Source organism: Chiloscyllium punctatum, chromosome 27, assembly GCF_047496795.1.
Source record: "Chiloscyllium punctatum isolate Juve2018m chromosome 27, sChiPun1.3, whole genome shotgun sequence".
Taxonomy (NCBI): Eukaryota; Metazoa; Chordata; class Chondrichthyes; order Orectolobiformes; family Hemiscylliidae; genus Chiloscyllium; species Chiloscyllium punctatum.
The window spans coordinates 21,801,416-21,823,979 of record NC_092765.1 but is presented as its reverse complement, the minus strand read 5'-3'; the positions used below and the strand labels follow the sequence as shown (position 1 = coordinate 21,823,979).

At 40.9% G+C, this 22,564-nt stretch overlaps 1 protein-coding gene across 5 annotated transcripts in view; it reads left to right on the top strand.

Annotated features, from left to right (window-relative positions):
* The window catches only part of LOC140453534 (phosphatase and actin regulator 4-like), a 180,996-nt gene that overhangs the window by 64,277 nt on the left and 94,155 nt on the right, over nucleotides 1-22,564 (top strand). The window contains exon 1 of one of the 5 annotated variants that reach the window (XM_072548291.1): nucleotides 5,616-5,733. The exons of the other annotated variants lie outside the window; for them this stretch is intronic. The gene's annotated coding sequence lies outside the window, so the exon portion shown is untranslated. Of the gene's footprint in view, nucleotides 1-5,615; nucleotides 5,734-22,564 lie in introns of those variants that run through there. 5 annotated transcript variants of the gene reach the window in all.

The following is a 22,564-nucleotide window of genomic DNA, read 5'->3' as shown; positions in this document are numbered from 1 at the left end:
ATTTTTGTTTCAGATCTTCAGCACCTGCAATTGTTCATCTCATTACTCCTCTCATTCCTATTTGCTCCAAGTAAGGCAAATCCCAGTTTCAGCCTAATCTTGTAAATTAAATCCCAATCCCTGGATTTGTTCTGGTAACACTAACTCCTGCTTCTGATCAGAAAGAAATCAGGTTCAATTGTGCATGTGTATTCGGCTAGCATGTGCACAACTGAAACTGCTGCCTTTGTGGTTTATTGCAGGAGCACCAGCGTTCTGCAAATCTCAATTCCTGTTTAGCATGGCTATTTCATTTGATAGTTAATGGGGCTGTTAATTAGAAAGTCATTACCTTGGGCACCACACAGCATGATGTTTCTTAAAAATTTCATTTGAAATCCCAGGTATCAAAGGATACTTTATTTGTAGAAAATAACGAGCACTGGTGAAAAATGGAACCAGCCCACGTGTTTTAATGTTTTCTAAAATCTTTTTAATAGCATCTGCAAAAATCTATTCAAAAGCGATACTTTTGTTGAGAAATTTTAATGACTGGGAAAAAAAAAGATCATTTTATGGAACCATTCTGACAGAGTTAGACTATTTCAGAACACGAGCACCCTCTTCATTAATACCTTCCTGCAAATCCCTAGGTCCTCTTGTGTGAGGGCCACTCCAAGCACAGGCATTTTCAACCATTTACATTTCTTCTTAGTACCCTTGTAGCAATTTTCTCTCACTCTGTTTGCCTATCTGCGCTTCCCCCCCCCCCCCCCCCCCCCCCCCCAAAAAAAAAAATCTTCTGGGGCACTATCTCTGTGTACTCAATTCCTCCTCCTCACCCCACTCCATCATCAATGTCCACACCCATCTCCAGGTACTGTCAGTTCTGACAAACGATCACTAGACTCCATGTGAACTCACTTCTGTCTTTACAGGTGCTGCTGGACCTGCTACATTTCTGCACTGTTTCACATTTCCAGCATCTGCAAGTTTTTTTTTGATTTTTAAATCATAATTTTTTTTTCACTTTACTCTCTATTTCAGGTTTCAGTTTGCCTCTTTGGACAAATGAGTTAAGGGAGACAGCTACACTTGAAAATATTTGGGGCTGTTATGGCATAGTGGTAGTTACCGTGCCTCTGAGCTAGGAGACCAAGGTTAAAATCCCACCAGTTCCAGAGATTTGTAATGACATGTTTGAACAGATTAATTTGAAATAGCTTTAAAAAAAATCTGACATAGCTGCTGGAAGTGCTCCCCCTGGTGTTACAGCACAGATAAGCACTGCTTTCTGGTAAAGCTCAGCAGCACTCTGGACAGTCATAGAGATGTACAGTACAGAAACAGACCGTTTGGTCCAACCTGTCCATGCCGACCAGATATCCCAACCCAATCTCTTCCCACCTACCAGCACCTGGCCCATATCCCTCCAAACCCTTCCTATTCATATACCCATCCAAATGCCTTTTAAATGTAATTGTACCAGCCTCTACTAGTTCCTCTGGCAGCTCATTCCACACACACACACCACCCACCTGCGTGAAAATGTCGCCCCATGGGTCCCTTTTATATCTTTCCTCTCTCGCCCTAGATCGATGCCCTCTAGTTCTAGACACTCCCACCCAAGGGAAAAGACTGTTTATTTATTCTATCTCTGCCCCTCATGGTTTTATAAACCTCTATAAGGTCACTTCTCAGCGCCTCACGGTCCAGGGAAAACAGCTCCAGTCTATTCAGCCTCTCTCTATAGCTCAAATCCTCCAACTCTTGCAGCATCCTTATCAGTGTTTTTTGAATCCTTTCAAGTCTCACAACATCGTTGCGATAGAAATGAGATCAGAATTGCACACGGTATTCCAAACGTGGCCCTAGCCAATGTCCTGTACAGCCACAGCAAGACCTCCCAACTCCTACACTCAATGCTCTGACCAATAAAGGCAAGCGTACCAATCGCCACCTTCACAATCCTATTTGCCTGTGACTCCACTTTCAAGGAACTATGAACCTGCACACCAAGATCTCTTTGTACAGCAACACTCCCCAGGACCTTTCCACTAAGTGTATAAGTCCTGCTCTGATTTGCTTTTCCAAAATGCAGCACCTCACATGTATCTAAATTAAGCTCCATCTGTCACTCCTCAGATCATTGGCCCATCTGATCAAGATCCCATTGTACTCTGAGTTAACCTTCTTGGCTGTCCATGACACCTCAAATTTTGGTGTCATCTGCAAACTTACTAACTATACCTCGTATGTTTATAGCTAAATCATTTATATAAATGACAAAAGGTAGTGGACCCAACACCGATCCTTGTGGCATGCCACTGGTCACAGGCCTCCAGTCTGAAAAGCAACCCTCCACCACCACCCACTGTCTTCTACCTTCCAGCCAATTCTGTATCCAAATGGCTAGTTCTCTCTGTATTCCATAAGATCTAACCTTTACTAGCCATTTTCCCATGAGGAACCTTGTCAAATGCCTGACTGAAGTTCACATAGATCATGTCTGCCGCTCTGCCTTCAATATTCTGTTAGTTCTTCTGCGAATATCTGACCCCAGATATCAGCTTTTGAAAGTTCTTGCCTAAAACTGTCAAAATTAGCCTTCCTCCAATTTAGAACTTCAACTTTTAGATCCGGTCTATTCTTTGCCATTACTATGTTAAAACTAATGGAATTTTGGTCACTGGCCCCAAAGTGCTCCCCCACTGACTCCTCAGTCACCCGTCCTGCCATGTTTCCCAAAAGGAGGTCAAGTTTTGCACTTTCTCTAGTAGGTACAGCCACATACTGAATCAGAAAATTTTCTTGCACGCATTTAACAAATTCCTCTCCATCTAAACTCTTAACATTATAACAGTCCCAGTCTATGCTTGGAAAGTTAAAATCCCCTGCCATAGTCACCCTATTATTCTTACAGATAATTGAAATCTCCTTACAAATTTGTTTCTCAATTTCCTAATAAATATCATGCACTGCATTCTTCCTAAAACTTGAGGACTGGAACTGGATACGATTCCATAGTTGTGGCCTGACCAGACCTTAATTAAAGGTTCAGTATAAGTTCCATGCTTTAGTACTCAGTGCCTTTGTTTGTGAAACCCAAGATATTCATTTGGTTGTGCTCATCTACTGTAATTATGCAATTCTGCGTCTTCCATGGCATTTGTGATTTCACTTGAATCAGCATTCTCGTTCCTTGTTTTAACCTAATGCTGATGTCTCAGGGCATTTACATGATGCTGCTGCATTGGCAGCAGAAGATGGCTGTGATGGGAAGCATTGTTAGTTGCTGCTGGTTCAAGTATTTGCCTTGCAAAGTTGTGATTTGAAGGCGCAACATCATGTTAATTAATATAAATGTTTGAACGGAAGAGGTGGGTTTTTTGACGTTCTGGTTTATGAGCTTAACTACAGAAGAACAAGCGGCTTCTCGCTGTCAAAGAGCTGATTCATTCTGTATCCTCCCCCTTTTTGTAATACTTTGAGATATTTAAAGCGTCTTGCTAAAATGTTGTGTGCTGTCTCCAGTGACTTAAATCGTTTCAAGCTGAGAGTTCTGCTTCCGAGGCATCTTATCAGTTTAGAGTACTATATATAGTTCTGGTCTCCATATTTCACAAAGGATTTAGAGGCATAGGAGAAATTTCAGAAAAGGTTTTACAAAGATATTGCCAGAACCTGAGGTAATAACTAATGGGAAGGATTGAACTGGGTGGAGTTCTTTCCCCTCAAAATAAAGCTGTACCTAATGAGGTAACTTAAAATGATAGGGTAAATATATTGCAAATGTTGCTGCTTGTGAAGGAGTTTAAAGCTTGATGCTATAACTGTAAGATAGTCACCAAGAAAGCTAATACAAGGTGTCCACACTTAAAGTTGGGGATATGTTGTCAAGGTTTGCAATTTTGTTTCATATAAGGTCTTTCACAATGATTCCCAACGTTCAAACTGGAGTCAGCCATCCTTAAACAGAAAAAATATTAAAACATAATGCTATTATCCTCTTAATTGAAATAAAACTTTTTTAAATGCCTAACTTCTATTTTGGTAAACTATTTAACAAATCAATTTTAAAGAATGGAAAGAAAAAATTAACATTCTACATACAGTACTTCCTACAATTCACCCTCCAAGGAGGGTATATGAGCAACATCATCGCATAGAATATGGAGGTCACTAGGTGTCATACAGATGTGTTATTGGGAACTGAATAAAGACACAAAGAAGAAAAGAGTGGAAGGAATTGTTGATGGGGTAGATGAAGTAGGAAGGTAAGAACAGAATAATTTGGGCCAAATGGCCTGTTGTGCTGTGATAATTTTGGCTTGCTGCTGCTGACTCAGCTTCTGCTTCATTTGTGCAAAACAATTGTTAGTCGAAACAGTTTTCCTGTCAAATCCACGTCTATGCAGAATGATCCAGGGTTAAGTATGAGGCTCAGGGCTGGTCTGCACAACGTCAGATAGCATTCAACTTGTTCACTTAAGTCGAATGGAATTTTGACAAGGAACAGGTAGCCCCATTCTGCAAGTAGGTGCATTGGATGTGGGCTAATATTTGTCACTGACATCAAGGTCCATAGTTAGAGGAATGGACATTGTGTTGACTTCACGTCTATTGGGAACTAATTGGGCAATATAGTGCTGGCAACAGTGACATTCCTGCCCTTTGCAAACATGTGGTAAAAAACACCTCCCAGACCAGGAAGACTGATAGCAGGTGGTGTTCTGGGTTTTTCAGAAAGCAGCATATCAATCGTGACATCGGTGAGACCTAGGAAGTTCAGACCATCAAATCTGCTCCACAGTTTCAAATGGACCTCCGCCAATATTTTCCTCAATGCCACTTTCCAGCACTACTCCCCCATCTCTTAATGCCTCTTATTTTGTAGAAACCTTGAATTTTTTTTTAAATTCCTCTCTAAGCACAGGCCCAACTGTGTGGCTCATTTGATCTGGTATTGACCTGTCAGACCAATAATGATGGGTCTTGATTAAGGGTCATTCAATGTATTTGAGGCTGAGATAGGCTTTCATTAATAAAGGGAATAATCGAGAGTTGTAGGGCTAAAGCAGAAAAATGGAGCTGAGGATTTTCAGATCAGCCATGATCTCATTGAATGCCAGAAGAGACTCCGTGTGCCAAATGGCATACTTCTACTCCTGCATCTAATGAAAATTTTACCTTTCTTTAGTTGGCAAAGTAAATTCTAATTTGGCCCTCTAGGCAATTGCCTTGTTTACGGATATGGTCAGGCTGATCCTGTTTGTGCTCCTGGCAGTATTCATAGTCCTAGGACCCAACACGTTGTAGAGTTTATTAAATAGCAAAAGTGAGGGAATAAATCATGAACTACAGCCTTTCACATCCCAGGGCTAAGAATCCTGCAGCTACTTCACTGTCTGTGAACATACTGTACATATGAGTGTATGAACCCATTGTCTTTAATTGTCACTGGCTGTGTGACATTTTCAGCCACTAGAATCTGCTTTTCAAATGTCTTTTGCCTCCGCACTGAACTCGCCCACTCATCAGGTGGCTGTCTGTGCGTCATCAGCAAGCAACGAGTATCAGCCATCATTAGTCCCAACTCATTAATAGAAAGTTTCCGCTTATCACAGAAGGCATAGTGCAAACAAGTTGCACAATGGAATCTGCTGAAATACTGAACAGTCAGCAGCTACTGATCTGTGATATTCATGGGATGCTGAAGATATTGGAGTGAGTAACAAAAGCCTTGGAAAAGAGGTAAGTCTCAAGCAGCAAATCAAAGCAAGAGAGATGTGAGAGCTGGGGGAGGGGGGGAGAAGAGATTTAGAGTAAATTCCAAAGCTTAAAATCAAGACAGACATAGCTGGTGGACCAATTGCATTTAGCAATGTGCTAGAGGTAAGAAATAACAGCAGTTTTAGAGATTGGAGTTGGGATGATGCCATGATGAACTTGGACACCAGGGTGAAAATTTTAAATTTGAGATGTTTTGGGACAGAAGTTTGCCTTGGTTAAGTGAGCACAGGGCTGATGTGTGGAAGGGAGTGAGAGTTATAATAAGAGAAGGATTGGGTGGAATGGGGTAGATGGTGTAGTTTATAAGTCTCTTCCCTGGCTTGTATGTATGTGTGCATTAGCTGGATTTGGAATTCCTGCTTTCCAGACTGCCACCTCATTTTCCTTGATCCTTGCTTCCACCTCTCTATTCTCTTTTCTTGAATGAGTGTCTGGTTCTGCCCCTATAGGCTACAGCAGCTAGGTTCATTTTGATCCCATATTTAAATAAGTTGCTGTTATGTTGTTGCATTAAGTTGCTCAAAGGAAAATGAATTTCAGTGGTGTTCACAAAGTTTGCTTCCTTCATGTGAGCAGTCATGGTGTTATCAGGCTTTTGTAGAACCTAGGAGAAAGTGAGGTCTGCGGGTGCTGGAGATCAGAGCTGAAAATGTGTTGCTGGAAAAGCGCAGCAGGTCAGGCAGCATCCAAGGAACAGGAGAATCGACGTTTCGGGCATCAGCCCTTCTTCAGGAATTCAGCCCTTCTTCCTCATTCCTGAGGAAGGGCTCATGCCCGAAATGTCGATTCTCCTGCTCCTTGGATGCTGCCTGACCTGCTGCGCTTTTCCAGCAACACATTTTTCAGTTTTGTAGAAAGTAAACAGTAATGTTAAACTGGTTGGGTTGAGTAGCCAGTTTGTGTTGTAAATTCTTTGCAGTGCTGGAACATCCTGAGCAACGTTTTGAAATTTCTCCCAACTCTGGCTATATTGTATATTTTTGAACTAGCTACTAGATGAAATATGCCTCAGACCCAAGGTGAGAGGAAGTGGATGAGGATTGGGCTACTTGTACATCACTCAGCAGCATCAAGGTTTGTTCAGCAGTCATGAGTGTCTCATAGCATTGAGGGCTAAGGGGACCGGGCAGCAGAGACCTGCACATTTCCTGTGAAGCACCTGGAGTGAGTGCTCTAGTATTCTAGCTTTCACGCAGGGTCACCTGATGGCTTCTCAGTAAATTTCTTGAGGCTGCTGCTATGCCCAGGAAAGAGTTAGACTGGGAGCACTATGATCCTACCTAACATTGTGGGATCCCCTAATTTATTTAATGAGGCCCCTGCCGGAGTCAAAGAGGAACATTATCTGCCACCAAGACCACAATAAGAAATTAATTCCATCGATTGGGAGGCTGCTTAGAAATCAGTTTAGGTTGACTAGCTGACAGAACAGCAGTAGTTGGAGTTTCATTTGCTTCTGTCCACGTTTTTAATGATGGATGATGCAGATGTACAGAATAGAAACTTTTAGATGCAGGTTTATTCAGGCTTGAAGCTATTCTGGTTCGATGTCCTTAAGGATCGCTGGACCATTTGCAACTGTGACTTCAGCTGCCTTAAACTCTAGAGTTTGTTTCTGAATTTTATCTGCCTCCTCACCTTTTAATTCACTTCTTAAAATCTTTTCCTTTGACAAAGTGTTTTGGTCACCTGTCCTTTTGTGCTTTGTCATATTTTTATTTCTGAAAATGCGTTGCTGGAAAAGCGCAGCAACGCATTTTCAGCTCTGATCTCCAGCATCTGCAGTCCTCACTTTCTCCTTGAATATTTTTATTTCTGTCTTGTTAAATGTCCCAAGGGTCTTCAATGCATGTAAGGCGCGATATCAATTAAAGTTGTATCAAATATGACTTGATGTCTCTGTTCTGAGTACTTTTTTTATTTTAGCATGTCATTTGTCGGAATGGCAAGATTGTACAGGGACTCTCTTAAGTTGCTCATTTCCAGCTCCCTGCTGCATGAATGTATTACTTTTGTAGATTTTGAGCTTTTGCTGTGCAAATAAAAGCAACAAGGTGATTTTCTGGCCCTTCACATTTTAAAATCACCTAAAGACATATGGTTTTGGTTGACTTGTCAAACCTATTTGCAGGGTGTTTAACACAGGAAGGAGAGGGAAGGATTTTATACCGTTCCTCAAATCAGGTTCCCATTTTGACCAGCAATAGTGCTTTTGTTTTTGAGACGGAACATTTAAGTGCCCATTGCTTGGCAGCTTATAATCCTGTATTTATTAAATTGACCCTGCTTTGATTAATCAAATTACCTGTGATTACCAGAGTGTGGGAGGAGTGTGTGAACTGAAGATTGTCTTGAATTCAGAGTTGACATTGAATCCTTGTTGGTGAATATTCAAATACATTCTCTCTGTGAAGGTAACAAAATGAAGCTTGATGCAGACCCAATTAGGAAGACTCTGTGTCTGTTGTGACTTTAGCCAGGCACTGCATTTAGTGGCAAAGCTGCGTTAATATCTTCTGCTACATGCAGCAAGATTTGTTCTTGAACTGACTTTTATTCATTCATGGGATGTGAGCACTTATGGCAAGATCAGTGTTTATTTCTAATCCTAGCTGTCTCTTCAGAAAGTAATGATCTACCTTCATTGACCCATCCAGCACTTTTGATGCATGGACAATTCCTGGGCCATTAGGGAGGCTGTTCCATGATTTTGATCCAGTGATAGTAAAGTATCAACAATACATTTCTGTCAGAACAGTGTATGAATTTGCAAGCAGTCCTTGTTTTTCTAGTTCATAAAGGTAAAGGATTTTGAAGGTATTGATGAAGGATTCTTAGTGTATTGTTACAGTGCATTCTGTAGTCAGTACATACCCAAGATGTGCTGGTAGGCTTGAACTGTCAGTCAAATATTTGCACCATCTATCATTATCGGTGAGGTACCTGATAACTTAAGGGTAGCTAATGTACTTTTGCTTAAGAAAGGGTCAGGAGAAACGGGGGAACGATAGACCTGTGAATTTGACTTGTGTGTAAATTGCTGCAAGTGATTATAAAAGATAAGTAAAAATTGATCAGGGAATAATCAGCATTGTTTTGTGCAAGGAAAATAGTGTCTCACAAACCTCATTGAGTTTTTTGAGGAGGTTACCAAAAAGATTGATAGCAGTGCAGTAGATGTTGTTTATTTGGATTTTAGTAAGGCTTTTAACAAGGTTCAGCATAATAGACTAATTAGTAAAATTAGGTCAAATGGGATTTGGGATGAGCTTGCCAATTGGATACATAATTGGCTTAATGGCAGGAGACAGAGTAATGCTGGAGGGATGCATTTTGAACTGGAAGCTTGTCACCAGCGGTGTTCCACAGGGATTGGCTCTGTGTCATCTATCGTTTATTAAATGATTTCAACGAGAATACAGAAGGCATGGTTAGTAAGTTTGTGGACGACACCAAAATTGGTGGCATAACAGACAGTAAATAAGGTTTTCTAAGATTACAGAAGGATCTTGATCAAATGGGTCAATGGGCTGAAAAATGGCAGATGGGGTTCAATCTGAATAAATGTGAGGTATTGCATTTTGGTACAACAAACAAGGATAAGGCTTGTACAATTAATAGTAGGGCAATGGGTAGTATTATAGAACAGAGGGACCTAGGGGTGCAGGAACATAATTCTATGAAGTTTACATCACATGAACAGGTGGTTAAGAAAGCATTTGGCATGCTTGCATTTATTGATCAGTCCTTTGAGTAAAGAAGTTGGGAAGTCATGTTGAGGTTGTACAAGACATTGGTGAGGCCTTTTCTGGAAAACTGTCAGATTCTGGTCGCCCAGTTATTATCATGCTGCAGACAGTTCAGAAGAGATTTACCAGGATGTTGCTGGGTATTAAGGTTTGAGTTATTAAGAGAGGCTAGGAAAGTTGTGACTGCTTTTACTGAACTGTCAGAGGTAAAATAATGAGGTATGGATAGAGCTAATGGTAGTCCTCTTTTCCATAGCATAAGGGATTTCTAGATTAGAGGGCTCATTTTATGGTGAGAGGAGAGAGATTTTAGAAAGACGTAAGAGGTAATTTTTTTACTCTGTGGTTCGCATGTGGAATGAATTTCCTGAAAAAGTCTTGGATGTGGGTACAAGTACAACATTTAAAAGACATTTGGATTAGTACATGGATATGGAAGGTTTTGAGGGCTATGGGCCAGGAGCAGACAAGTGGGACTAGCTTAGTTTGGAATTATGTTTGGTATGGACTAGTTGGATCGAAGGGTCTGTTTCTGTGCTGTATGATTCTATGGGTTGCTTTGTCAAAGATGGTGTCCAACTTTGCAAGTGTTGTTGGAACTGCGATAATCCAGCCACTGGGAATGATGGGCAGGATTTGGGAAATGAAGATCGAATTCCCAACTTCATGACCTGTACTGTAGCTACAGTATATATAGAACTGGTCCAGGAAAGTTTATTTTCAATGGTGGTGATTGATGATTCAGCATTAGTTAAAACAGTTGACTGGTCTGGCAATTGGCTTCTTTTGTTTGTTGGAGATGGTCATTGGCCTGCTATTTGTGTGGCTTGAATGTTGTTTGGACTTACTCAGCCCAAATCGCAAAGTTGTTCAGGTTCTGCATGCTGGAATAGACTGCTTATATCTGAGGAATTGCAAATGGTGCTGTATGTTGTGCAGTTGTGAGCAAGCCTACATACCGCAACCTTATGGTGGCGGGATGATTGTTGATGAAGCAACTCAAGATGATTGGGCTCAGGACACTCCTTTGGAATTCCTGTAATAATGTCATGAGGCTAAAATGATTTGGTATCTAAAAACCAAAACCATCTTCCTTTTCTGCTTTGGATTGGGATGTGTGTAAATGTCACAAAGTGGAGAGCATGCTGGCTCCTCTGGTGGTTTTCTGGATGAACGTACCCGGTGTCACTGAGCATGGGGATTTTGAGTCTGATCCCTAGTAAAATTGCCAGGTGTATCTTTGCTGTATAACTGTGGTTCATAGGAACAATTAGCCAAGCCTCCTGACCATCTCCAACTCTTGCTGGAAAGTGTAGCTGCTTTGTTTTTTGTTAAGGCAGGATTGGACTTCACTATGATACTCTTGCACTTGAGTGCCCTCAGGATCTACACTTAGTGCCATGCTTGTTTGTGCACAGCAATATGACTATCTGTGTATGTGGAAATGTAGCCTAGCAACATGTAAGGGGAAACTGAAGATTGTACCTTGAACAAGGCCCTATGCAACAGCTATAATTACTGATAAATGGTTAACTTGAGCGTTGTAAAACAGAGAGCAGTTTGCAGTGTTTCACAAGGGGAACGAAATTTCCTTGCGCATATGTTGACAGAATTTCTGCTGCTTCCTGTAGAAGTGAGCTTTTCTTTGGCGTCTGGTAACAGTTCCAACAGCTTTGCAATATCTTTCTTCCAGCCTGCTGTTATAGGTGTCAGTCTGGTTTTTAATTCCTTCTGTTTCTCCATGAAAAATTTCATCTGTCATGCAAACTTCAGAAGGACTGTTTAATATGCAGAAGAAAGATTGTTTTCTTTAATCCATTGAATCTGTTGCACTTCATTGTTACATGAAATATCAATGAAATTTCTTAATTTGCAAATCAGTCGTTGGGTTTAGGAGCTTTAGTTCTACATCATTGCAAATTTCCAGAGCCTGCTTGCTGGCTGATTTATGTCGCTCTGTCACTTTGTTTGCCGAAACAGGATCTCTCTCTCAGCACCCTTGCCCCACCCTGTCATTCCTGCATACAGTTTAAAAAAAAACTTCCGTCTCCTTTCTTTCAATCCAATCTTTCCAACCAAATGACTTGTCAGTTTCTGGTTTTGATTCTGTTGACGTTAATTCCTTTCTTTTCGTTTCCTTCTCGGTCCTTGAATCTAATTGGTTAAAGAGGTAGACTCTTGGTGATGTCATTCATGTTTTTATGTCTCACTCAGCAAGGTATTTCTCAAGCTCCACGTGAGGGAACATGTCAAAGCAGCCAGGTACACAGATGCTCTGCTTTAGCAAGGCCATCGCTGTATGTTGGGAAACTGCTTGGGTGTCCCGAACTGGAGTTATATTTTAGTTTTCCATGTTTAAAACTTCAGACTTCACCTGGCTGTGAAAGGTTTAGTTTTCGAAGGTTGTTGACCCTACTGTGATATTTCACTACCGTTGCCTCACACCATTACTGGGAGAGGCTGGAGACCCCTAAACATACATGCTTTTCAATCATGGGTCAGCTTGAAGCCTTGAGGTTTGGCTGGAGTTGTGATCCATGACACAGATCGTTACACAATGCATCTCTCCATTGTGTAGTGCTTCTTTGAACCCAAATGCTGAAACATACTCTACTGGCTTGAATGAAATGCTGTAGATTTTCTTGATTGCTTTCATCCAATGTTATTTTGTGCCCGTATGGATTGTTACTGCTGTGCAGACTCATGTCTAATCATTTTGGCTGCTTGGAAAGACCCTGGTTCTTCTGCATCAGCCATAAAATAATTGAGATCTGAGCTGTAAATCCACACTGAGACGTGTAATTCCACACCGCCACGAAAGCACGTTTACAGGAAAAGTGTAAATTTCAGCAGCAGGCACTTGGAGACGCCTTAACATTTGCAGCTTTACTCTGCGAGGCAAACAGATTGTGTCAGCAAATTGCAGTATGGTGGGTTCTGTCTCCCAGGAAAAGGAGGAGTCTCTTCAGCCCTATTCCTTTTCCTATGTTCCTTGGCAAAAGAACCAGAGGGGAGATGAGAAATTGTTTGATGCAGTTGATTATGATCTGGTATGTGCTGACCAAGAGGACAGTCATTCAGCAGTTTAAAACAAAAGCTGATGGCCCTCAATAAAGCAATGATGCAGCAAATAGTTTACATGAGGTGTGTTAATTTACCGTTTGCTGTTGTGGTCTTCTCCAGAGTGTGACAGCAATAACATTTGCCAATTGTCAAAACACCCTATTGTGTCACAATTTTATTACTAACTGGCTGTAACATTATCTTGTTATAAAAATTCTATATTGCACACCAAACTATAAGCTGTGATGAGTAATAACTACATGCATTTATGGTGCACCTTTAACATTGAAACGTTTTACTATGTGCTTCGCACAAATGTTAGCAAACAAATTTTGACATTGATCAGCATAAAGGAATTGGGATAATTGACAAAAAGCTTGGTCAGGCGTAAGAATGTTTTCAAGGATAACAGATTCAGAAGCTAATCAATTTAGGAAGGTTTAATGCAAACTGACCCATGTAAATCGTAGTCTCCATTCTGTGTCCTTTGTTGTCTAATGTCTGGACGGCATCAGTAAGTGTTTTACAAAAAGACCCAGATATCTTGTCCTGCGATGGTAAGAAACAAGTGTTTGTGATCAAGGGGGTTGGTTTGCTGTAAAGTAGGGATATTGGAGTAAGTCCACTAAGAGATGGGGAGTAAAATTGAGGAGAAGGAGAATGAAAAGCATGCCGAGCTCAGATTTTTCAAAATAATAAAACATTTGATGGCTGCCCCTCATGTTCTTTAAAACAAAATATTACATTTATATAATGTTCCAGGAGAGTAAAACATCCCAAGACATGTGGCAATATAATTAAACAAAATTTAGCATGAATGTGCACATCTTATTAGGGCAGAAGACTGAAAGCATGGAAAACGCAGTTACGTTTTTAGAAACTCTCTTAGAGTAAATTAAATTCTACCATCAAAGAGTTAACCTAACCTGTCTTGTTTCAAACTCTAAGAGATCTGCTAACATGAAGCTGAATTCTACCTTCCAGTCAATCTTTGAAAAAGGCTGCTTTTATAGAGTCAGTTCGACCTGAAAAATGTCAGGACTGTTGTTCAGTAAATGCATGAAGTTATAAAGATGAATGGATTGTAAAAGGTTGGGGTTAATTCTATTACACAGCAGTGAAGCTGTTGGAAATGCAGTGTATTTTATGATGTTGTGTTATGTCACCAGGGACACCAACCGTGAGTGCATAGTGAAAAGCTGCAATAAAAATACTGGCATTTTATAAGTATAATTGGACCCATAGTGGCAACCATCAATTAATATCCTACATACAATCCTAGGCCCATTGATCAAAGAAATCTATTGTACATGTAGTCGTGACTTTTACCCAAGACTTGGTGTGCAGTTTTTTTTTGCTGAATTTTGTAGCTTGCCAAGCTGAGTTGTTGGTGTTGAGAACTGAAACATATCTCTTTTCTAGCAGCTCAGTGTTGGCATCAGTAACTCTCAGGTCACACATTAAATGACTAGAAACAAAATTAAGCTCCCTGTATTCAGCTTCCATACATGTCTTTGATCAAAACCTTGGAAAAGCTAATGCAACTGAGTGTATGGAACTCTGAAGCTTCTTTTTTTTTGTTTCTGACAATAATTGAATTCCTGTCAAATCATCATTTTAATTTTTCTGTCGACCTAAAATTACATTTTCACTCCACAGTGTCTGAAGTCCTTGCATCCATGCCACTGTATGCTATTCCTTCAGTGATACAACCTTCAGACATTTCTTCTTTACTTTTTAGAATCTGACTTTCCTGAATCTTGCCATGTTCACTCACTTTTAGAGTCGTTGAGTCATAGAGATGTACAGCATGGAAACAGACCCTTCGGTCCAACTTGTCCATGCCAACAAGATATCCCAACCCAATCTAGTCCCACCTGGCCCATCACCCTCCAAACCCTTCCTATTCATATCCCAGGTGCCTTTTAAATGTTGCAATTGTACTAGCCTCCATCACTTCCTCTGTCAGCTCATTCCATACACGCACCACCCTCTGCGTGAAAACATTGCCTCTTAGGTCTCTTTTATATCTTCCCCTCTTGTGTAATCCAAGATGGAGGAGGGAAAATTTTCTGGCTCTAATAGGCTGCTCCTTTTTTTTCAGAGGTGTTTTAGATGTTGGAGGTGATTTCCTCAAATTCCAGGCGTAGCAGGTGCTGTTGCATTGTTTTGGAACTTCAAAGGAAAAAAAAAGTCAAAATAGCAGCAATTTTAAAAGGGAGAGGAACAGACAAAGGCAGCACATGGTAAGGTCAGTGCAAGAGAGAAAGAGAGAAAGGAACCCACACTGCCACCTGACACAGCTGTGAGCTTGCACAGTTACTGCCTTTGCTGTTTGAATTCATGTATTGCTGGACATCGGAGTGTGTCTCGGAAAATTTAAAAAAAAGTGAAATTCACAACTAATCTTGGAGGAACTTGTTTGGGAGAGATTATAACACAGAAACAGACAAGTGAATATATTTAAGTATGGCCTTACAGAAAGTCTGCAGAGTGAGTATAGTGGGTTCTTTGTTGATTACGTTTTATTGAGATATGTCTCTTGATTAAATATAAAAATATAAGCCATAAGTATTAAGTTAGCCTGGAGCAGTGTTTTGTAGAGGAATAAGACAGTGCTATTTCTGGGTCAGTAGATTGGAAGAAGCAAAAATGGCCTTTAATAGTGATATGCTCCTTTTGTCAGATGTGGGAGTTTAGGGAGTGTTTACAGGTTACTAAGAATTATATCCACAATAAATGCCGTTGGTTGCGAATCTTATCAGATCAAATGGATCAGTTGGAGAGACAGGTAATGAGGAATTTAGAAAAGCAAGGAGATGTGATGGCTGGCAGTTTCAGGAAGGGAGAAAAGTTGCAGATACAGTCACGTAGATGGGTTAACTGCAGGAAAGGGAAGAAAGGTGGGGGGGGGGGGGTTAGTGCAGGAGTCTTTGGCTATCCCTATTTCAAACAAGTATGCTGTTTTGGAAAAAGTAGGGGGTGATGGATTCTCAGTGGAATGTAGCATGAACAGCCAAGTTTCTAGTATTGAGACTGGATCTAATGCAGTGAGGGGCACGTAAAGTTCCAAGAGATCAATCGTGTTAGGGGACTGTCTAGTTCGAGGCACAGACAGACATTTCTGTGGCCAGCAGTGAAAAATCAGAATGGTGTGTTGCCTGCCTGGTGCCAGGATCAAGGATGTCTCAGAGAGGGTGCAGAATGTTTTCAAGGGGGAGAGGGACCAGCAGGGAGTCATTTTCCACACGGGAACCAATGACATAGGAAGGCAAAAGGATGAGATTCTGAAGGGAGAATATAAAGAGTTTGGCAGGAATTTAAAAAGGAGTTCTTCGAGAGTAGTAATATCTGAATTACTCCTGATGCTGCAAGCTCGTGAGGGTAGGAATAGGAGGATAGAGCAGATGAATGCATGGCTGAGGAGCTGGTGTATGGGAGAAGGGTTCACATTTTTGGATCATTGGAATCTCTTTTGGGGTAGAAGTGACCTGTGCAAAAGAACACCTAAATTGGAAAGGGGCTAATATACTGGCAGGGAGATTTGCTAGAGCTGCTCGGGAGGATTTAAACTATTAAGATGGGTGGGGTGGGACCCAGGAGATAGTGAGGAAAGAGATCAATCTGAGACGAGTACAGTTGAGAAAAGAAGCGAGTCAAACAGTCAGGGCAGGCAGGAACAAAGCAGAGAACAAGGTACGACTGCTATATTGAACTACATTTATTTCAATGCAAGGGGATTAACAGGGAAGGCAGATGAACTTGGCATGGTTAGGAATATGGGACTGGGATATCTTAGCAATTACAGGGATGTGACTCAAAGATGGACAGGACTGGCAGCTTAATGTTCCAGGATACAATTGCTACAAGAAGGACATGGGGAGATGGGGGTAGTGGCATTTTTGGTAAAGGACAGCATTACAGCTGTACTGAGGGATCATATTCCCAGAAATACATCAGAGAAGTTATTTAGGTCGAACTGAGAAATAAGAAAGGGATGATCACCTTTATTGGGATTGTATTATAGACTCCATAATAGTTGAGGGAAATTGAGAAACAGATTTGTAAGGAGACCTCAATTATCTGTAAGAATAACAGAGTGGTTATGGTTGGGGATTTTAACTTTCCAAACACAGACTGGGATGCCATAGTGTTGAGGGTTTAGATGATGAGGAATTTTCTGATTCAGTATGTTGATGTACCTACTAGGGAAGGTGCAAAACTTGACCTACTCTTGGGAAATAAGGCAGGGCAAATGATTGAAGTGTCAGTCGGGGAGTATGTTGGGGCCAGCGACCATAATTCCATTAGTTTTAAAATAGTGATGGAAAAGGATAGACCAGATCTAAAAGTTGAAGTTCTAAATTGGAGGAAGGCCAGTTTGACAGTATTAGGCAAGAACTTTCAAAAGCTGATTCGGGCAGCATGTTTGCAGGTAAAGGGACGACTGGAAAATGGGAAGCCTTCAGAAATGAGATAACGAGAGTCCAGAGACTGTATATTCCTGTTATGGTGAAAGGAAAGGCTGGTAGGTGTAGGGAATGCTGGATAACTAAAGAAATTGAGGGTTTGGTTAAGAAAAGGAAGGAAGCATATGTCGAGTATAGACAAGATAGATCAAATGAATTCTTACTTTATAGGGAAATCAGGAAGGCAAAAAGGGGACATGAGATAGCTTTGGCAAATAGTTAAGGAGAATCCAAAGGGTTTTAACAAATACATTAAGGATAAAAGGGTAACTAGGGACAGAATAGGGCCCCTCAAAGATCAGCAAGGCGGCCTTTGAATGGAACCGCGGAAGATGGGGAAGATACTAAATAAGTATTTTGCATCAATTATTTACTGTGGAAAAGGACATGGAAGATATAGAATGTAGGGAAATAGATGGCCACATCTTGAAAAATGTCCGTAATACAGAGGAGGATGTGCTGGATGTCTTGAAATACATAAAAGTGGATAAATCCCCAGGACCTGATCGGGGTACCCTTGAACTCTGGGAAGCTAGAGAAGTGACTGCTGAGTCCTTGCCGAGATAGTTGTATCATCGATAGTCACAGGTGAGGTGCTGGAAAACTGGAGATTGGCAAACATGGTGCCACTGTTTAAGAAGGGTGGTAAGGACAAGCCAGGGAACTATAGACCAGTGAGCCTGACGTTGGTAGTGGACAAGTTGTTGGAGGGAATCCTGAGGGACAGGATGTACATGTGTTTGGAAAGGCAAGGACTGATTAAGGATAGTCAGCATGGCTTTGTGCATGGGAAATCATGTCTCACAAATTTTATAGAATTTTTTGAAGATGTAACAAAGAGGATTGATGAGGGCAGAGCAGTGGACTTGATCTATATGGACTTCAGTAAGGTGTTCAACAAGGTTCCCTATGGGAGACTGGTTAGCAAGGTTAGATCTCCTGGAATACAGGGAGAACTAGAAATTTGCATACAGAACTGGCTCAAACGTAGAAGACAGAGGGTGATGGTGGAAGGTTGTGTTTCAGAGTGGAGGCCTGTGACCAGTGGAATGCCACAAGGATCGGTGCTGGGTCCACTACTTTTCGTCGTTTATATAAATGATTTTGATGTGAGCGTAAGAGGTATAGTTAGTAAGTTTGCAGATGACACCAACATTGGAAGTGTAGTGGCAGCAAAGAAGGTTACCTCAGGTTACAATGGGATCTTGATCAGATGGGCCAATGGGCTGAGAAGTGGCAGATGGAGTTTAATTCAGATAAATGCGAGGTGCTGCATTTTGGGAAAGAAAATCTTAGCAGGGCTTATACACCTAATGGTAAAGTCCTCGGGAGTGTTGCTGAATAAAGAGACCTTGGAGTGCAGGTTCATAGCTCCTTGAAAGTGGAGTCGCAGGTAAATAGGGTAGTGAAGAAGGCGTTTGGTATGCTTTCCTTTCTGGATTTCTATTTCCTTGAAAGCTATCATTTCAGTGTGCTTTCAGTAACCTACCCTGTCTACTGCTTTCCTGTTAAAGAAAAACTTCTTTTGCCTTTGTCCAGAAGTTAACCAATTTGGGGTTTAACATAGTGACTGGCTTATGAGGTGCAAAGGATGGTGCTGGAAAAGTACAGCAGGTCATGTAGCATCACAGAAAGGGGAGAGTTGAAGTTTTGGGCATCAGCCCTTCAGGAATGACTGGTTTATGAGTTTATCTACTTTCAGTCACTAGAACCAAATGAGCAATCGCTTTAATTGACCTGGAACTCTTCTCCCTCTTGTTAGTGTAATCGACCAACAGTGAGCATTTAACCCAGATCAACCATTGCAAAACTTGGGTGGTTTGGAATTGGATTCATTAATACCATTCTGCTTTGGCTAAATTTCATATAATCAATTAAACTTATAACATTGGAGGCCATTTGGCTGATTACATATGTACTGCCCCTTTGAACGGGAATTCTGGAATGTGGGTTCTAGGCATTAAAGGCAGAGTTCCCAATAGAGTCATATGAAGCTGGAGTACAATTTTGAAGAGCCTGAGTAGAAAATATCTTTTGGAGCTCCATGTCACTTGGTAAATGATTCTGTCATTAAAAATTGTTCTTTAATTAGTTGTAAACACTGTAAATGCTGGAAACCTTGATCAAACATGTTTGAATGGGTCATGGAAAATACATGAATGAATACCTCTCAACATTTATACAATGTGTAATTTATAAAGGGTGACCTTCTCATCCTATTCATAAATTAGTAGCATCCTTTGTGCCAATGAGTGATTTCAAGTGATGCATTATTCTACTGAAATTTCACATGGTTTGTTTCTAATAAATGGTGATCAGCTGAAAGTTGATGTTCATCACGTTGGGGTAGCTGATTGTAGGGGAGTCTTCTCACAGTGTGGTGAGATTGGAGGTAAGGAGTGAGTTGTGGGTTGGTTTCATGAAGGCACAGGAACGTAATCTGCTCAAATGTTTACTCCCTGGATCCCTTTTTAAGTACAGTTAGTTGTTGACAAGATTTTATCTCATGAATACTTCGAAGCAATTCTGGTAAGAAGCAAGTGCTTATGCAACCGTCCTGAGATTCCACAGGCAGCAAAGAACTGAATGTTCTGCTTACGATGATGGTCAAACAACTGATGATTTCAATTGTTTATTGTGTGGGTCCAAGGAATCTTGCATTATCCATTGCATTCAATTACTAGTAGGTTTTATTATTAATGGAGGAGAACGAGAAGCAGGGAATCTGGACATCTGTCGACCTGGAGAAGATATTTGGAGCCATTATCTGAGATCCTGTGAATGAGTACTCCAGCAAGTATAAGTTGATCAGAGTTGGTGTGAATTTGTGAGGGGTAGTTAAATTTTGAAATAGTCACTAGCATAGGAGATAAAAGCCTCCTTGTGGATGTTGTCCCGAATGTATCTGCTAAAGTTGTGAACACCTAATTATTAAAAGGAAAATAAATTTGGACGTAACTTTGACAGTGATTGGAAATCTGTTAGAAGGCAGCAGACACGGTGGGGATCACGGAAGTCTGCTTTGATTGGAATGTGACAGGTGGTGTACATTTGGTTATTTGATGGGGCCCCAGCTTTTCCCCACATATCCCACTAATATGGATAAAGGAGGGTGAAAATTGCAGAAACAGCAGAACCTTTACTTATTGGTTAGTGTTTCAAAGCGCTTTGCAGGTGTTATGTCTCTCAAGGTGTTGGGAAGATGACCAAATTCTTGATTAGAGGTATGTTGTAAGGAGCATCCTAAAAGAAAAGAGCTTGCACATTAAACTGTTAGAATTCCATAGCTTTGGGCCTAGATGGCTGAAAGTATGGCCACTAATATGGAGAGATGAAATGAATAATGTACCAGAGACTAAAATTAGTGGACTGCAGAGATTTTTGATGATTATTGAGCTAAAGTAGGGTAGGGAGATGGGGAGGAGCAAAGCCATGGAAGGTTTTGATGAGAACAGTGGGTAGTTTAAAAATAGGGATGTTGCTAGATGATGATGATGCTATTGGGAGGCAGAGCAAGTTGTTGGAAGGAAGTCACAGATCGAGCAAGTGAGCAAACAGCAATGATACCCTTTATCTACCTTGCTGATCTTGCAATGCTGCATGTGTGTTGAGATCAGAAGTTAATGAAGCTCCTGCAGAGCCTGAATTGGATTTGTTTGTGTGGGTGTTTATGTGGTGCTGTTCATTAGATTGCAAATTCAATGTTGTATATCCGTTTCCAATTGCAGGCATGACCCAAATAACACTAAAATAGGCTGCCTGTTCATTGTCTTAAAAAAATCACTTTATGGAAATAATATGCAAATATGCTGCCATGTATTCTGCTCTAAATAACCTGCAGTCAAAGGATAAGATCTTCGGCTTTGTACAGTTTCCATTCCCTTTTTTAAATATATTCACCAGGATGTTGGTTATGCTGGCTAGGCCAGGGTTTAATGCCAAACTTTTGTTGTCCTTGAGAAGGTGGTAGCTTGAAATTTCATATCTCAGTGCTAATCCCACAGTACCCCTGTGGACAACACTGTACAAGGTTACCAGTCATCTTCAGCTCAAGAATGTTTAGATGTCAAAGAAAAGTCATTTAAGTCCCCCCAACCCCTGACACCACCACCTCCCCCCATGTCAAGGAATGTGCATTGCACCCTTGACTCCATTATCCCTTTTTCTGATCAACTGCCCAATTGTGGCTCACTTGATATCTTATAAAGAAAGAACCTTGCATTTGTATTGTGCCGCCTTATCACTGCAATTAGTACAAACTTTGAAGTCCACTCACTCTTTCTTGGTCAAATCAAGTAAACAAATCAGCAATGCCAGTGAAATACATTGTTTAACCTGTTTCATTGTGGTTTGGTTGAGATGTGAATATCCAGGCGCCAGGAGAACCCTCCCACTTCCTCCTAGTAAAATCGCACTGGGATTCTTTTCCATTCACTTGAACATATGTTCACAACATATGCCAGCACTTGATCTGAATACAATACTCTGACAATGCAGCATATACACATCACTGATGAGTGTCAGCCAGGATTTAGTACACAAATTTTGGCACTGGGCTTTGAACCCACAACTTCCTGACTAGAAGTACAGGCGCGATGACTATCACAAGTGTATGCTCATTATCAGCCCAGTGCTTTTGGGTTAACATGCATTTGTTTTGAAACTAAGTTTATTTTCTGATCTTCTGTTGGGCTAAAATAACAACAGCTTGCCATTATGTCATTAATGCCGTAAAACATTCCCAGGGCCTTCTACAGAAATGCCACCAAAAGGTATTTGACATCCAGAAGAAAAGAAAATATTGGAACAAAGACAGTTTTTAAAATGAATGATGTGGGTTTTAAAGAAGGAAATTAAAGAAGTATGAAGACATTGAGGAAGGAAACTCCAGCACATAGAGCAGATGCTGTCATAGCCAATAATGAAATGAGCCTGGAGCTCGAATTGAGAAGTGGTGAAATTTGGAATGCCTCAACAGACAATCAGGTGATTTTGAATTGTTCAGTGTATTTCACTTTTGTTCATGGGATATAGGCATGACTGACTTGACCAGTATTTATTGTTCGTCCCGAATCCTTCTGGAGAAGGTGATGGTGGGTTGTCTTCTGGCTATAGACTTTGGTGTGTAGGGCACCCATAGTCCTGTTAAGAAGGGTTTCTAGGATTTCGACCAAGCAACTGTAAAGGAATGCAATATAGTTTCAACTCTGGATGAAGGGGAATATGCAGGTGCAGGTGTTGTCCTGCTGTCATTCCAGTTCAGGACAGTGTTAATCATGTGTGTTGACACTGCAATCACCTAGGCAAATAGAGAGTAATCAATCATTGTTCTGACCTGTGCCATTAGGATGATAGACAGGTATTGTGGTGGAAAGAGGTGAGTCACTTGCCACAGGTTAGATAACATCCGACTGCTGTTGTAGCTACGGTATTATAATGGCTGGTCCATTTGTTTCTTAGCAACGTTAACCTCTGGGATGCTGATGGTAGGAGATTTAGCCATGATGATGC